The 18,498-nt window shown below is 48.1% G+C and overlaps 1 protein-coding gene across 4 annotated transcripts in view; it reads right to left on the minus strand.

The window, feature by feature from the left end:
* Positions 1 to 18,498, minus strand: part of LOC142564697 (mRNA decay activator protein ZFP36L1-like) — a 462,788-nt gene that overhangs the window by 300,711 nt on the left and 143,579 nt on the right. For 3 of the 4 annotated variants that reach the window (XM_075675826.1, XM_075675824.1, XM_075675823.1), the window contains one exon: positions 7,754 to 7,889. The exons of the other annotated variant lie outside the window; for it this stretch is intronic. The gene's annotated coding sequence lies outside the window, so the exon portion shown is untranslated. The remainder of the gene's footprint in view (positions 1 to 7,753; positions 7,890 to 18,498) is intronic. 4 annotated transcript variants of the gene reach the window in all.

Genomic DNA, 18,498 nt, shown 5'->3' on the forward strand with positions numbered 1-18,498 from the left:
ATCAAAAATATGGTGACTACCATGGAAAATTATCATGCGAAGTTTAATGCTTGTGGGTGAAATACGGCCTCTGCAAGAAATGTCGTGAGAAAGTGTTCAAAAGCGTCACGTCGCCGCTTTCGGCTGTTTCCCATGTCCCGAGGAACGTCTACGTTATAGCAAGTTTACGTTTGGCGGCAATCAGGGGCATCTTGATTGTAATGTGTGTCCAAACATTGAGGTTCCTGGCTTAATTAGGAGAGTTGCAAATAATTACTGAAACGTCCTATTTCTCCAGTTTCATGCGTTATTGACTCTTTTCACGGCGACACCGTGGGTACTGCCATGTTTTATCCCGTGTTCACGCGTCCATCGCTTGCCTAACTGCCTTCGTTCCCTCTTTGTTTACCGCGGATGTACATGACGCCGGTGCGGCGCTGCAAACCGCTGTTTCGGCGGATATCGTAGACGGTGACTGGGTGGACGACACGCGAAGCTTTGGCTCCAGCTTCAAAAGACATGTAAGCACTTTTGGAGCTCATTACGCTTTGTCCAAATAACGCGAGCAGCGTGTACGGTGCTTCTAATAAAAACGGGGCTAAAAATGTATTACAAGCTATCCTAACTTTCCGCTTATGATGTGAATCAGTATCAGTGTTTTTAGGTTTGGTTCCTCATTTAGCAAAAACTTTTAAGCAGCGGCATGTCCCGTTTCTTATTCAGTAAGGTTCCCCGGGCGGTCACTATCTAATTTCTTATTTTCTGGCTGACCATTCACGGGTGTGCTCAGCTACGACAGATTTGTTCTTGCTGGGCACAAGGCTTGGAAAGTAGATGTTCTGTAACGCTGTAATAGCTTGTAGCAATTACGCATAATCGCTAATCACTCACTTACTATGTGGACCGTAACAAAACTTTGAGCTTAACATTAGTGCGCTGTCGGTGTAGCCGCCGTCATCCATGCTTCAGCGCATTGATTCAGCTATGCGCCCGTCCACTTATTCTTGATGCGTTGGCGATAGAGTGGGTGTCAGTTTTCGTGGGAATTGGGGTGGACGTGTGCAGACGATGTGCGAGAGACTTACTGCATGCCAATAAGCGGCGCTACTCCCTTTGTCACCGTATAGCGAGCGGTGCTCACTCGTGCAGACGTTCCGGGACTCAAGTCCTTTCCTTGGAGGTGAGCGCTAAACGCTGGCGGATGAGTGAATTTCATTTTTATTCTCGAGGGAAGCGGTGCATCGCGAGCAGCCGGCAACGGAGGCAGTCCTTATGTAGCAGCGGTCCGTGAACTTGGACACACAGATTCATTCCATTCCTTAATACGACAATTTTTGCAGCCAACTACTTGACGCACCTTCACTCCAACGCTCCATATTTTGCAGAATGAATGGAGCACAGTGCGTTAGCGAAAACCCAGTTGCATTCTCGACAGCTGATTGCACCGAAGCATGGCCTGATGAGGCCTTTCGCTGAGGCAACGCACTACACGCCATGTCGTTTCGCTGGACCAAACTGTTTCACCAAACGGGCCAATAAGAGGTTCGTGGCAGGTCGTCCCGATGTCCTCAGTGAAATGAGCCGGCTTCTTTATATTTGGTGCAAATAAGAGCTAGGTCATGGGAGATATGTAGGCAAAGTTCGAAGGGTGTCTGTCAGTTGCGGCGTTTGCAATAAGTTACGTATTCAAGCACTAACGACTGCTACATTTGTGTTTTACGAACGGCTCAGACATTCGCTAGAAAGGCCGAGAGGTTGGCCTGAGCTAACACGCTCTCGCCTGCTGCTGCTACTCCTACTACAGGGGAAAAAGGAAAGAGGCCAAAAGGAGTGTTGCAAGACGATAATGGAAGTACAGGAAGAATGGATGCATATATGCACCAACACAGTGGTTTCCTTAAAGCCTCCCGTCTAGTCAGCTGATATTCAAGTAGCCTATAGCAGCCCTTGCGGCTATTCTTGCTACTGTACGGTCACAGACTGCGGACAAAATAGCACTTTCAAAAAATGTTTAACTGACTATGCCTGCTAGCGCAGAAGCCAGCGTCTTCCTCTGTGACGCGTAGAGAGGGCAGTCGCAAAACAGATGTTGGAGAGTCTCAGACACTTGGCAGTGTTCACAGTTTAGGCTGTCCGCACGACCGATGAGATGTGCATAGCATCGAGTGAAGGCGATGCCCAGGCGAATCCGGTGAAGCATACTTGCTTGGCGTCGCTAGACTTTAGTCGTGAGGCGAAAAGTTCTGCCAGAGTCTACTTCCTGCAAGCGCCTGTACGGATGGTCTGGTTGAGCCCAATAATCTGCTGTGCAATCTCGCATGAGCGCAATTAACAAAGAGTTTAGATCAATTCGCGAGTATGGAATCTTTACGTCGACGGTTTTAGAAGAAGCGGTTCTTCTTTTTGCACCAGCTAGCTCGTTGCAGGCCAAGCCACAGGGACCAGGTACCCATTTTAAGGTAACTGAGTGACCGCTCCTTTGAGCAAAATCAGATATCTGTAGGATGTCTAATGCTGGCACGTAATATACTGGCCTCTCCTTGAGAGGGAATCGATGGCTTGCAATGCTGATTTTGGTACTGATCGGCTCATAACTTAACCCGTTCTCCTATAGGGTAACTATAATTGCCACCAATTCTCGCGCAGCAAAACGTGTTTACATTAATTGCTGCCTTTGTGAAAAATGTATTAGCAAGGGCACGAAAGCGTTATATACGACCAAAGTTCCAAACGGGCGAGTCATATGCGGGCAACGTTTCATTTTAAGGGTAGTGGTTCAATTACAAGCTACTGAAATTCTCATTCCAATTGCTCGAAAGAAACAGCGTAACTGAAAATTGAGTTGTGATTCTGCAAAGTCGTACAAGTCTGCTGTCTTTTCATTTTACTTATTTTTCTCCACTGCACCAGCACACGCAGCAGCATGCACAAACAATGCATCCCGGACTACAGAATAGCATCAGTGACCGCTGCGCTATGTAGAACCGGATCCTGACACGATGGCAGCAGATGAGTTGGCTCTATTTAGTTTATTTTTGTCTCTTCCTTTCCAGATATGTAACTTCTGTATTCTCGGCAGTTCTTGTAGCAAATAATTTTTCCTCTTTCTTTTTTTCTATTTGTTGCCCAACGTAAAAGCGTCATACGGAAGTCGTCCACTTCCGGGCTTCACAGTGATGCCATCGCAGCGTTTCCGTTATTCGTCACTGCGTTGCTTCCTTCACCGACGAAGGATGCAGCAGCGCGCGAATTTCCTTGCTTCGCGCATTCGTGCTGCTGGAGATAGAGAAATGCGCCACGGGTATCCAAGTATCGAAGCAAGCAAAGCGTTATCGTCGCAGGCTGTAGCCAGATGGCCGTAGAAATTTTTTAGGGCTAGCGTTGCCATATGTTCAGTGGACACTGTACCGAAGCAATCAAATCATCACTAGTACAGCTATGAACCTGTCACATGTATTCAAGCTTGCCTTAACTTTACGAGAACCAGTGATTGTACCTTGACGCACAACATGCTCGGTAAATAAATAAGCATGGTCCAGTTTCGATATAACGCTGTCGTAGCTTGATCTGTCATATGCCATCCATTGCTCCTTTTCTTGAAGCTATTGGCAAGAATCTGTCGTGTATTCACCCTCTTCTTAAGATGAAAGCCAGACACTGCGTGCCACTTTAAGCCGACTGAACGACCGAGCGTTCACGGAAAATTTTGTTACCGTGGACTACAGCGCCACATGCACAGGCAGCAACCATATAACCCCTGCTGAGCTTTTAAATACCTTTGAATGCACAGTGAACGCAGTTGTTAGTACGTCACTTGGACTCAAAGTACATGCGTCGTCTAACTTTTCAAATCATGGCTCAGTTTTCTGTCGTTCCGAGAACTCGCCTATAGTCCATTCCATACATAGCAGTCAATGCTGTGGAAGCTACGCAAGAAGTTCTATCAAGAAAAGTTATCACTCCGCGCGTTCCGTCCATGCATCACTGCGCGCCAACAGCGTTCGCTCGCGCGAGCAGGCAGGTGAAGCTCCTCGCGACGCGCGACGAGTTGCAAATGAAAAACCCGAAAAGAACAACAAAAATAAAGATGACCTAAAACAAAGTGTTATCAGCCGTATACCACAGCGTGTTTGTTTCCCATGATAAAAACTTGTTTCCTTCAATTTTGAGCAAATACATAAATTTGCTGTTCCGCCCGCAAGGCGAAGCACCGATTGCGATAGCAAATGAGTAGATAGCTGCACGAAGTAAGGATAGTAGTATTATCGGCCGTATAAACTTGTAAACATTCGCTTACTAACTAAATTAACCATGATAAAATATGTAAGCGTGACTCAACGAGGACGTAGAAAGAAACCAACACACAGAGACAACGCAATCTTTGTGTGTCTGATTCTTTCTACGTCCTTGTTCAGTCGCGATTACACATTCTAACATGGATTCAGACCAACTAGCTCGCCAATGTGTTTCAACTAAATTAGCCAGCACGCTGTCACGCGCGCACAGGTAAACATGAACACATCTCGCTCGATGAGCGCGCTAACTCGTTCTGAAAATTCTGGAGGGAGGAATCGCGGCAGCAACATGCGAATTGACCTTCGTGCATGTCTCGCTTCAGCGCGAACGAAACGTAGAAAGCACAGCGCATACGACGTCACCGGCACTACGCGCACTTTGAAAACATCACAGATCGCTTTGAAGATGAGGCCCGCGTAGGCGCGCACTTTAGCCACGTCGCAGATCCCTTCCAAAACACACGAGCTCCGGCAACGCTACTACTGCGTCCGCGATTCGCGTGGTCAACGCCGTAGCAGAAGCCGCGGTTGTCTCCATTCTGCACGGAGAGGCGGGAGAGGAGGACAACGAGGCACCGCAGCAGCCGCCGGAGAAGAACACCCCTCCTCCCTCGCCTCACCCCCTGCCTCGCGCGCCAAAGAAGAGGGCGCGGATCCGGGCTGCGTTCCTCGCTCGCGCACGCGAAATTGAACCGCGTCCGCCGGCTCCCCCTCACACGCTTTCACTCATACGGAACCTCAAGGTGACAGCAACGCCGACGCCAGAAATGCGCCTGGAGTGTCCATATAATTGGTATCGCAATAAAAACACGTGACCTTCTCAATGGCTCATACCCAAGGCTGAGACTACAAGCACACAGCAAAGTGGAGCGAACAGTGCATACATTCATTGAAATTACCCATACAACACACAGAGCAGCATACAATTCAATCCCCTGCTGAGAGGATGCAAAGCCGAAGAAAAACGTCTTTCGCGCGAGTCTGACCCCGCTATTGGGGGCGAGGACTTACGGAGTCGCCATCTGTCAGAAGCGCCTCCCTTGCGTAGTATGAGGGATAACGCGGCGCGCTCCTCCATAGGTTTGGCTTACGGCGCTCATTAAAACATTCGCAGTGGCTTAGCTCGGCTGTGCCAGGATATACTGTTAGGAACGGCCTGCAGAGATGCCGACATTCAACGTTTTCTCAGCCAGCTGCGGCTGCGAGCGTGGCGAACTTCCCCGAAGATACCATGGAAGCCTCCAACACCTGCCGCGGTGATTCGTTCCGTAGGGACCACGAGGTGCCGCGTCAATAACCCCTCGGCGCCGCTATGACTAAACGCGATCGGCTGACCAACTATTCAGAACGGCAAGTTAGGCCAGTTGGTTGGATTCATGGTTGGGATTCAGTCAGCGCTGTGTCGTCCTTTTATTCTTCTGTTGTCCCTGTCTTGTGTGCGCTGTCACAACCCCTACCATGAATGACCAACTATTGTTAGTGAAATCGCCAACGCCTTCACGGTTCGACTGAAGCAGGGGGATTTCCTGGAAGGAGATGCCTTGCGGTGCCTACTCACGGGCCTTTGAAGACGCCAGACAATGGACAGCGGCGAAGGCCACTGTGCGAGGTCCGCTCAGGAATTCAGAGGCGCCGGCTGCGGTCAGGCGTGACCACCTGGCTACGGGGTCGCGCTCAACACGGGTTCTGGGAATCCAAAGTGCGTGAGCCCTCCTCCTCGAAGTCGTGAGCCCTCCTCCTCCAAGTGTGCGAGCCCTCCTCCTCCAAGTCGGGTCGACTACGCCCCAACGACTATAGACAGTCAGATTAGACATCCGTTTCCCTCACCTAGGGAACTAGGGACCAATGGAGTGTTTATAAGCAGCTTTTGTCGGCTGCTAGGGTGCGTGATCGTACTCGTAAGCTGTGTGCTGTATTCTCGTCTTGCGTGCTCCATTTGGGAGTCACGCTAGACTGTGTAGATGTATCACTTGTTTAATATGTTAATACTGCAAATAAACCCTGTTCTCCTTGTTCCTCCCAAGTTCCTCTCTACGACCTTCAACCCTTACAAATGGTGGCAGCGGCGAGATCGTCTAACAACTCCTACAACTGTATGCCAGCGGTGGGATCGTCCTCCAAATTTTACAATACGTAGCGAAAGCTAAGGCATAGCATGGTTAGCTTTGGTTAATCTTGATTGCAAGTCCAGGTTAGTCTCTGGTTGTCTAGCTATGTTGCGGCGTTTAGTCAGTCGTTCGGCGCGCTGTTCGTCTGTTTCCTGGGCGATTCGTTTCCTCTTCATCCCGTTCCGATGTCGATTCCAGGCCTCCTCCTGCTTATCAGAATTGTCGCCTTATCAGAATTGCGGCGCACGCGAGCTCTACTTTTCAATCCTCCGACATGTTATCAGGCATGCGACGCAGCTGGCGAAGCGAGCGGAGGCGAGCGCAACGACGAGGAACGCGGTGTGACGTCACACCAAACAGTGGCGGTGGAAAGGCGCGGCGCTGCGCAGCTGCGGAACACCTATGGCTCGGTGCTACTAGTGGCGCATGCGCAGTAGTGACTAGGGAGCGAGAGAGAGAAATATCCGCGGCGAGGCGCGCGTTGTGACGTCATGTGCCTCCTCGGAGCACCGCCATGGCGAAATCGCAAGTTCGCGACCAGTAAAGCTGTGGCTTAAAACACCACGCGGCAGCCCTCCTATACATTTCCTTAAGTATTCTCGAAATGAGGGATTTCACTGTGGAACTAATAATCTTGGGCAAAATGAAAGCACAGAATCGTTTACAGACGCTATCTTTTTACCTAATACGTACAGTGAACGCCACTGCGCGCGGTCGCCGGGATGGAGTCTCCCGAACTGGCTTCTTGCGTGAAAGGTAGGCAAACGCTGTGAGCAAAGTGTGTGAAATATGTTCTTATAGTGGGCTGTCTGTATAACCAAAAGGATCCTCAATGCAACGATCGCACGGGTTCGTAACGACCGACAACACGTCTATATGCATGTCTGCGCACAATGTTTCGCTTTCGCTGCGTGCGCGTTTTCGCACCGTGCTCACGGCAGAATATGAGCATTTGACAGTACACAAACAACCATCGTTGCATGGACGCTATCAGAACTGTTCAAAAGTAATCTCGTTATAGAGACTTCCACACCTACAGCTACTGTGATGTGCCGTCACGACGATTCAATTTTTTCCTCCTAAATTCTTGGACGTTTCCATATGATTTCTCAAATTGCGTCGCACTGTATGTTTATCTGTCTTCTCAGCGTGCGATTTCCCGCTGCTTCGTTTTCGTAATCGAGTGCATTAATTCATAACACAAACATGACCATGTGCCATGCCTTCTTTAATGTGCTTCTTACCGCTCCCTTTCCATCCTAGTGAACTTGCCAGTATCTAGCATCAACAAGTTCATCGACCAAACCGTCATGACATTAGCCGGGCAGCTGGCGCGTGCGAGCGTGTCAGTGCGCGTTTTCTGCTACTCACCGAACATCACAGTCCCGGCGCTGTAGCAGAACTCTTCCTCACGTCTGTGCTTGCTGCGTACCCGAGTTGTAGCCGATGGCTGTCTGCCGGTTGTAATTTTCGCGAGCCAAGTTTCACGCAGTTTCTTGTCCTGCGGCTACGAGAGAGAGAGAGAGATAATGTGTAATGGCAGAAAGGTGGAGAGGTCGGCCTGAGTGAAGTGCCTCTAGCCTGCTACTCCACGTTGAGGAAGGGGTTTGGGGAATAACAGAGGTGGGGTGAGAAGAGGAAGGAGGGTGGTGGTACGGCAAATACGATGAGGGCTGCACATCACACTGTATCTGTGCATTGTGTACGTGTACACTTCACACCACAGCACAGTCATCTCAGCGAGCAGAGTTAGAAGTTACTGTAATGTAGCCAGGAGACTGTCTATAGCGTTCATAATTTTTACCGCTGTTAGCGCCACTGGCGTAGTTAAACCGGACAGTAGCAGCTGCCGGGCGGCGATTATTTGTCGCAGCATGGTTTCGATAACAGAGTCCGATGGTGCCATTGAGTGCACTGTCCTTGGTCGCGCTGACAGTCTAAGGCCCGTGTGCGCGGCGGCAAGCGTGGCCATACATTCGATTCCGGGCTTGCGCAGCTGGCTTGAAGCAATGGTTTAGAGAGATTTATCGATGCCAATTCAACTACCTTCTCCTGGACCTGCGGAATTGGAGCCAGGGAGCTCTCGTTTGGACCTGCAGCTTGCCCACGCCGATGACGCGTTCGTCTCCTCCGCTGTTGCACTGACGCTGCCGCCTCCTTGTGTGACATACTTGTCTTGCTCATTTTGTTCAGTACTTTTTTCTCCTTTTTTTGTTTAGGACACTCGAAATTGGCCTCGTGGGGTCCATCGCAATTCGAGCACTTCATTTCTTTCACTGTGCACGAAGATACGTCATGGCTGCCGGCACAGCGGAGGCATGCCGTATGGCCTGTGCATACAGCGCTGACATGGCCTAGCTTAAGGCACTTGTGGCATTACAGTGGCCGGGGCACATAAGGACGCACCGGGTGTCTCACGTAGCCCACCTTGATATGATCAGGCAGCGTGTCTCCCTCGAAAAGAAGCTTGATGCTCGTCGATCGACCGAAGCGGTGAAAATCGATGACCTTCACTGTTGAAGACAGAAGCCATCGTAGCTCTTCGTCGCTGATGTCAAACACGACATCATAAATAACACCAGCCCTAGTGCGACCACAGTGCACGATGAACGACCGGACTTCTATGTGTCCTAGTATGCGCACGGTTTTCAATTTTTCTAGTGCGGCCTGCGTCGTTACTTCCACTGTACCTACGTTTTTCTTAGTGTTAAAACGCACTTCGTTAATTCCTTTCGGAGCCATATTACCAAGGTAAATGTTAAGAATCTGTCTGTGTACAGAATTTAAATTCTTAGACACATCGAGCGGCACAAAGGCCATCCTGTAAGTCGGAGTAGGCGGTCCGTTGGGGCCCTGCTCACTCACGTCGTTGGTTGTCTTGCGGTATTTCCTCTTCATTCGCCTGCCCTCCACGACTACATGTGAATAATGCTGAAACCGGGCTCCGTTGCGTACGTCCGGCACTGTGGCACCGATCAGTAGCCTACCATGCTACACGCCTCCAAAGGCAGCCACTACCTATGACAGTGCTTTCAAACGTTGTCAAGTAGACATCCAAGGCTGGAAAGCCTCACCAATTAATCAGAACCGCAACGCAGGTGGGACTTTAAACTTTCGTTTTCAGCTCGTTTACGAAGCAACCGACGCGGCCGCTGCGTCCACGTGGTCCCCCATGCCACGTCACGCCGATGGTGGCGCCAGCTTTTCCAGTGGCGGAGCTCGCACCCAATACGAGCGAGCGAAGCCGCAGCGAAGCGTCAAAACGAGCCGAACGAAGCCGAACCGCGAAAGCAGCAACGTGACGATGCAAGACGACGCATTACCAAGTGGCTTTCGCCTTCACGTGCTACAGGATTGTAACATGCCACCGCACTTTTCAGGTATATGTATATGCCACGCCTTGCTTTATGACATGCGACATGTGCGGGTTATATTGTCACACCATTCTATCGCCTATGTTGCCCACACCTTGCCTTACATTCTTGACAAAGTTATTCCTCGGAATTTTGAGAATGACAGCCCACAAACAAATTTCACGAAACGAGGGACCAATAGCGCATGTGTTTTATGTTAGATCTTTTCAGACTTAACTATTAAAAGTGCGAATGGTAACAGAAACCTGAAGATTACGCAATTTTTTTCCGGCGCGGCTGTGCACTGCCTCAGGGATCGGCCCACGCAAGAGGGCGCGTTTCTACCAGAAAGCTCGGCTTCGTGCATAGCATTCGCCGCCAGCGTTTCTCGGCAAACACTACGGTTACTTAAGCTGCAGTTGCCGGGAAGCGTCAGAAGTAGTCAGAGATCTTTGAATGTCATTCACAACTCATAAGTGCTTAGGTGTCCGTCCGTCTACGCGTCGCGTCGTCACTATAAAAATTTCGTCTCCTCCAGCTTCCCGCGAATGCTCTGTAGCTCTCAATCTTATGTAGGTATCTTGCAAATCATTATACTGAAATTGGCCGCTAAGACTACTCTCTCATTACGCCGAGTTTGATTTACCCGTTATAATTAGTTCACAGTGTATTTTAAACGTTACAGAATTCCCTACTGCTGTCAATACATGGCCGTCTACGGAGAGAGTACGGTTACCGAAAACGGCTTTAACTCTTGCTTTGTCAAAGCTATCCCGAAACAGATTATATGACAATTAGCCGCTAAGACGACTATAACATTATGTCCAGTTTCATCTACTCTTCATAATTACGTAGTTCACAGTGAAGTTGTAAATATTGTGGAATTCAGTCTCTTTTCAATACATGGGCTTCTACGGGAGGGAAGAGGACAGCTCCATTTTTGCAATAATAATAATAAAGTAGTAGTAGTAGTAGTAGTAGTAGTAGTAGTAGTAGTAGTAGTAGTAGTAGTAGTAGTAGTAGTAGTATTAGTAGTAGTAGTAGTAGTAGTAATAATAATAATAATAATACATGGACGCGTCGATTGAGGTAAAAGACACCACAGCTTCGCTGCTCGTACTTCTTCACAGAGCGTAAGGGCTGATGAATTTTTTTTATTACCTAAATATAAAAATAAAACTAAGACAGTTCGTCGCCTTTGAAAGGTGACGGCTACAACTCTCACCTTCCCTATTTTGTTTCGTTCTTTCTTTTTTCTCTTGTTTCGTTTTTATTCTTTCTTGAAGTTTGACCTATAATGGAGCGCTTGGTCACATGCATATAAATATGGCATTAGAGGAACGGCGCTCACATTAGTAAAGAATTACCTCCTAAATCGTCGCCAGTACATGAATATTATGAATGCAAAATCCAGCTTAGGTCAGATACATTATGGAATTCCACAAGGATCAATCCTTGGGCCGCTGTTATTTCTGCTTTATATAAACGATATAGTTAACGTGCCCTCTACACCAGAAATAATAATGTACGCTGATGATACCAATGTATTCTTCTGCGGACAAGACCTAGAAGTCCTCCAAGTAGAAACCAATGTATGGCTGGAAAATTTGTCCACGTGGCTCCACAATAATGAACTAGAGTTAAACACTAAAAAAACTAAGTACATTATATTCCGCGCTCGTAACAAGTGCATAAAACAAGAAATACTTATCCAATTTTGCGATGAATCTATCGAACGTGTAACAACACATAAATTTCTTGGTGTCATATTTCACGAGCATCTTGACTGGTCACCTCACATCGAAAAAGTTCGCACTGGTATATCTAGGTCCATTGGTATCATGTATACAATAAAGAACCTTTTGCCTATCTGGCTAAAGAAACAACTATACTGCACACTGGTAATTTCGCGTTTCCACTATTGTCTTCTTGTCTGGGGCACAGCACCTAAAACAAGCATAGAAAACATATATTTATTACAAAAGAAATTTTTGCGCCTAATTGATAATGCACCATACCTTAGCCACACTGCCCCACTGTTTAGAAAACATCAACTGCTTACACTGTGGAATGTTATAAACAAAAAGATAGCGTTAGCTAGTTATCTACAAATGCATTCCGATCCTACGGCTTTTTTTCAACAGTATCTAACAAAAACACACACCTACTACACCCGTCACATATGTTACAATAAGGAAAAAATACGTACGAACTACGGCACCCAGAAACTTAGCTACAGAATTTCCAGTTTTTTAAACGATCACTATCCTGCTGTAAACATTATACAGGAAAGTAAATCATTCAAAGCTTTCAAAAATAACATCACTATGTATCTATTGTCACTGCAGGCATGACCACTCCTTTTGTTTTGTTTTTTCTGTTGTTTCTTACAGCATTTTTCTCAATTGTACATAAATGTTCAATATGATATAACTCCCGTTTCAATGTTACGAACCACTCTGTATTTCCATCTCGTTTAGTGTTTATTTTATGCGCTGAATGTCTTGTGCTCTCGAATGGGAGCAAGAAGGGCGCAAACTCCTTGTCAGGCAACCACTTGCCTTTTGGTCTGCACCCTAGGCAACTGTAACATACGTTGTCTGAATAAACTCTTTGACTCTTTGACATAATGCGGGGTGAGGGAGCCATACAAGTGACGGACAGCTGAGTGATCGACAACCAAGTCAGTAGCGCGCTTTCAAAGCGTGCTAATTCTTGGTGTACAACGCGCTCAAAGAACCGTTCACTGGAGCTCAGTGCACCAAACTACATGGCTGCCGCTGGCTGACGAGTGTATGTACAACTGCTCAGGACAAATCGTTTTCATCGAACTCTCTTTGGGGCAGCGTGCGCCTCTCGCGGCTGGAAAGATGACCACCATGACATATGGAGCGCGCACCGACGTCGGCCAAGATCAAATCGATTACGTCGAGGTGTCCTAACAATAGTTTGCGTTTTCTCTTTTTTCTTCCTTTGATTCGCATGATAAATTGCAGCAGCGCCGTCAGCGCAGCGTGTGGTCCATAGGGCACTGCCAGATAAAAAGAGCCCGCAGGCAGCCTTTGCCCTGTGTCGTCTCTAATCAGCGCCGCTCCCGCGGGTGTTGCTCGCCCACCCTCTATGCTCTGCCGCTCGCTGTATCGCAGCTCTTACTTGATAGGGCCCCCAAGAGTCCCTGCTCTTATCCTGTTGACGTAGTCCTAGCGGGCGCGTGTTCTAGCAGACGCTGTTGTTGAAATTACGAGCGGTCAGGCGTTATTGTGGCTGTGCTATTTCCGGTGCGGCAGGAAAGTGCCGTAATAATTATGCGGGAAAACGGCGCCAGTCAGAGATATATGTATAGGGAGTATCGCACTTTACACGCAAGTGTCCAACCACAGTAATCAGTAGAAAACATTCTGGACCCCTACACTCTAAGCCCAGTAACCTCTAATGTAACTCACAAGATACGCCCCAAAAAGTGTAAATTGTTTTAAGAGTGTACAAACGCTTACACCCTTTGGGTCGCATCTTGTCCCACAACAATAATCGTCAACTGTCTTGCCTACATTTCCTTTCTTTAACGCTCCGAGCTCGGTACTTCCAAGTCACAAACGGCATGCGCGTTATCAGCGTGACATAGCCTTCTCGACAGGAAAGTAGCGAGCGCTGAGTTTTCAAGAAAGGAAACATAAGCAAGGCTGATGGCGACTATTGTTGTGGTGCAAGGTAAGCCCCAACGGGTATAGACTTTTTACAGCAGAGCTGTCTTAAGCTAGTTACCACTGTTTCGTTATGCGCTTGTGCAAACACAATCATCATGTGGGCCGCGTTTACGGGGATATGAGCCATTGCTAAAAGGGGTATGAGCCTGTAGGGGATATGACTGTATGGGCGCACGACGTACGGATCACGTACACGTACGACAAGCTGTTCGGCGCTCTGGACATCATAATGTTTGGCGATGTGCGACGACTGCCTCCGGTTCGTGCTACCGAGGCATACACGCGGTCACAGCAAGGTGTTCAGCCAGGAGGTTATGTGGCATCATCTCTCCTATATTTCCCGTTGCGGCAGGTTGTGTGCTTCAATAGGACGCCGCGTTCTCGGGGATCCTCGCGCAAATCGGGGACGGGAGGGTGGACCTTCAACCGGACGAGGTGCGCGTCATCGATAGTCGGTTCATCAGCGCCAGTCGAGTCTTGCTCGTTGCACCCGGTGCGGTGCGACTCTTCTACTCCAATAAGGACGTCGATGCGTTCAACACCGACGTTGCCCTATAAGGTACGGGAGGCGTAGACGAGGCTAGAGCAGTTGATGTGTACCTCGGATACAGATCCGACGGCGAGTGTGTTCGCTACAGGCCAAGGTGGCCAGTATGATGCATGTCGAAATGGCAAATTTACCCCATACGATACTACTCGCACGGGGCAAACCCTGGCAAACCCTACATGGTGACGTTCAACATCGACGTGAAGGGCGGGCTCATGAACAGTGCCGTTGGTGTACTTCGAGAGATCGAATACAGGGAAGGCGACGCAGTGCGCATTTGGGTGAAATTTGATGTGCCACATACTGGCCGCCTGGCTCAGATCAAAGCCAAGCCCCTCGCGCATGCTGCTCGGAAACGGCGGAACAATGTCATGGCTCATTGGGTGTCCATCGAGTTGCGTACCTTCACCCTCACCCGGGATAGAAAGACTGGACTGAGTTGCCGACGAATGCCGTTTGCGGTGGTTCAAGCTAGTGCGATCACCATGGAGACTGGGGACGGAATCGTTGTCGCCACCGTACACGTTCATCCCGGAACGTCAAAGGGGGACCTTGAAGAATTTATGAATGACACATTTCAGCGGATCCTCCAGGTGGACCCCAATACTATTGTCATTGTGGGTGACTTTAACGTCGATGTGTCTCGTTCCGACGGCAAGTGGTTCTTGGCGCTTCTCTTCGGAAGTTCCGCATTCAGTGTCACACCCATACCAATGTCTCCACGATGCACCATCGGTCGTGCGTAGACCTAGCTAAGATCTCCAGTGTCGTCACAGAGTCCATGGCCGTCTATCGTAGCGCCCATAAAGCAATAATTACTGCGGTCATAAGACAAAACGTAATACAAATAAACATAAAGTAGTGCATCATCATCATCATCATCAGTCTATATTATGTCAACAGCAGGACGAATGCCTCTCCCTGTCCTGCGTCAACTGATTCCAACTAGCGCCAGCGAATTTCCTAATTTCATCGCCACAGCTAGTCTTCTGCCATCCTCGACTGCGCTTCCCTTCTCTTGGTACCCATACTGTAACCCTAATCGTCCACTGGTTATCTAACCTCCGCATTACATGACGTGCCCAGCTCCATTTTTCTGCTAATGTCAATTAGAATATCGGCTATACTTGTGCAATATTTTTTTATTTTTTTATTTACAGTTATATACAGCTCCGCAAGTCATCCACCTTGAGAGAGTGGAATTGCTCTAAAATTTTAAGAGTGTATACACACAAAATCACAAAAGAGAGAGAGAGAGAGATCGGAACGCGCGTCATATTTTTCATCTTGTATTCGTGGCCATTGGTGACTGAGTAGCTTTATATACATCTTTTTTTTCGTGTCCGCCGGCAACTTCTTATATTTTGGTAAATTTAAGTGAAAGCACTGAATTTAATGCATTAAGCAGTTCCACTCATGATAATCCAACCATATTCCGTTTTTGTTGGCTCCAAATGTTCTTGTTGTTCAGTTTAGTTTACCTTGGGGTATTTACTTTGTAAAAGCGTTCATTGGTCACTGGCATTTGGAACCGACCGTTAGCGCAAGGCACGGACTCTCAGCACGAGCGGCAATCACGAGAAAAAGCGCTGGAGAAGACGACCTACTATTTCGTTTCAAGCCTTCTCTACAATTTTTACAGTAGTAAAGTGGTGCATCGCGTTCGTGCAGAAAAAAATGCATCAGTCCTACTAGCTTCATGTCATTCATGCAGTTGTTTGTGGAACTAGCAGTGTGATCACTTCTAGTGCATAAATGAGCCCACAAATGTTCTCATTTGTAATCCTAACACTTAAGCTGTTCACACGCACTGTAGTTAAGCAGACATCAGTGTTAGGAACAGTAACAATACTTATTTAATTAACATGCTGCTTAAGCACCATGGAACAAACAGTGTATATTTGCCTGTGTTCCTTGGGTCTTATGTTTTACTGTTCTGTCCCAACAGTGCCTGCACCAATCGCGTCTCGACCCAGTCAGCTGACCAAGTGAGTAAGTGAGTAAGTGAGTACACTTTTATTGGGTCCAGCAAAACGCGATAAAACGCGCACCCGGCTGCACGACCCAACCAGCCGTCGTTCAAGGTGCGTTCAGAGGCGGTGTGCGGCTAATCGCTGGCCTTCTTGCCTGTGCTTTATCTTATGTGTTACCGTTCTGCCCGATCAGAATGTGCACCAAGCACGTCTCATCACAGGTGCCCCCATCTGCTCCAACAGAAAAGGGCCAGAGCCGAATTTGCAAAGCATTTACACCACGAAGAAAGAAGCGGATGCAGAAGTATTTGAATGAGATATTAAGTCTACAAAGGACTGTGTCAAAACTGAAAAGAGCCAAAGCCATCATTCCGCCAGCACAGATATTGCTCGAGTCCTCCATGGACCGCACCAAAGACTTTCTATAAATTTTTCATGTTCAGAGGCACCTGCAACCTCTGAACAAGCACAGACGACGCTGGTCAGATGAGTTCCATCAGTTTGCCCTTAACCTCTATTTCAGTGCCCCAAAAGCGCACAGATACCTGGCAAAAACGATTTGCCTTCCAACAGTTAAAGTGTTAAGAACCTGGTCACCGGCAATATCACTAAAAACTGGATTGATGCCAGAGATCCAGGATTTCGTAAAAGAAAGAGAATCCTGCAGAAACTCCTCTGTGTGTTGTTTAAGTGTGCGTAAGCATTGCGCAACCTGCTCATCTCCGCGCAGCCCGGTGTCATTATCAATGTTATGGAACTTGGTCCGACCACTATAAACCCTTATCAACCCTCATCGGTCGTTCGCTTATCGTGTTCGATAGCGAACATGATAAGACAGGTATAATTAGGATAGAGTTAATTACTGCACTCGAACCCACGACCATCGTTGTTAATTAAGGAAATTAATTAACCATAGTTAATCTAGATATAGTTAATTAAGGCACTCGGAACAACGATTTTTGGTGGGAGTCGAACCCACGACCTATGGTGTTAACTAAGGTGAGTTGAGGTTCGTTTATTCAAGCTGTTGGGAAAGAACCGCTACATTTGCTTAAGGGGTACACAATGCTTTGTTGTTGGTTCGGATGCCTGTTTTGAGGTTGTTCTTTATTGAAACGTATGCTGTTCAGTGTTTTGTAGGGGTGATTTCAATTAATGTATGCACTGTTCGCTTCATTTCGTTGAGCCCTTGTAGCATCTGCCTTACGTGGGTATGAGCCATTGCTAAGAGGGTATGAACCATCCACTACCTCAGGTGAGGGAAAGCTTTCTGGTTAGGTACGCATAGAAATACTCACGCATTTAAAATTCGGATGTGATGGGCAGCACATGTGTCCTCACTTTTGATGAAATTGCTCTAAAACGAAACCTGCAACATGGCTCTAAGCATGATGTTGTTGGTTATGTTGAAAGCGGCACTGAAAGGTCTGGTCGTGAAGCAAACACAGCGCTCTTGTTTCTGGCGTCGGGCATTCTCATTCACATATTTAATTCCGAGCGTCGTTCAGGGTTGCCCTTCTTGCTGGATAGGCTAGATTTTTGCGCAGTATACACTGAAGTGATTGATTGCAGTGCCTCGTTTCAACGCTGTCCCGCTTGGTCATGGTTGCCGTGTTGAACGTGCCGAATGAACAAGCATGCGAAATCGAATCGAACAAGGTTAAAAGCGATGCCTGATGGAAAGGTACTTGCGTAGTTTAACACGCTTTGCCGTTCAAAAGCATGTATACTACTAAAGCCGTGGAACGCGTCTTGCTGACTGTAGTGGTGTTTCTTTTGCCGTCTCGGAGAATTCAGACTGGAAACAGCACACAACCATCCATCCTCGGCTACCACTCGACCGTATTTCCAAAGAAAGGAAAAGCGCGGCTATCGGGAGCGATAATCTGGCCTCGACCCTCGGCCGCCGTGGGAGGAAACGCCCCGACCATTCATCCGCTACCCGAAGACCATCAGCGGGCGGCCACAAAGAGTGCTGCTGAATCAGGGCTGACCTTGCTGAGCGGCAACGAAACCGCCAAGACAAACACCCGTCAAGACAATGGCACCGCGTACACGGCGGCCATTGTTCTTCGTCTGCTTCCTCGGCGGTCGTCTGCTTTTGTGTTTCGCCCTCGCCCAGTGCATGTGTTGGTGTCACGCGCTGGACTGTCAGCTCTGGTGACGTCACAGCAGAGAGCAGAAAACGTTCTCCTTGCGTGGAACCGAACGGTGTGGTACGAGCGCTGATGACGAACGGAGAAAACAACGGGGCCGTGGGCAAAGGAGGTGCGGTGCCGGCTGATCTTCGGAGAGCTGGCCTTCCAAGCATATATAGGCGCCCGGAGGTGAATCGCGAACCTAGCCGTAGCCCACCGTAGCGACTACACGGAGAATAAACACTCAACGTAGACTCTGAATTACGTGGATGTATATTTGAAAGAGCGCGATCGCCAGAATTGTCCCCTGTGTTACAGGCTCTCGTTCTGCAAATAGCTTTCTTCGCTTAGACAGCTCGCTCCTGTGAACGAATATTGTTATTGCGGAATAAAACCTGACG

The sequence above is a fragment of the Dermacentor variabilis genome, chromosome 11, assembly GCF_050947875.1.
Source record: "Dermacentor variabilis isolate Ectoservices chromosome 11, ASM5094787v1, whole genome shotgun sequence".
NCBI classification, from domain to species: Eukaryota; Metazoa; Arthropoda; class Arachnida; order Ixodida; family Ixodidae; genus Dermacentor; species Dermacentor variabilis.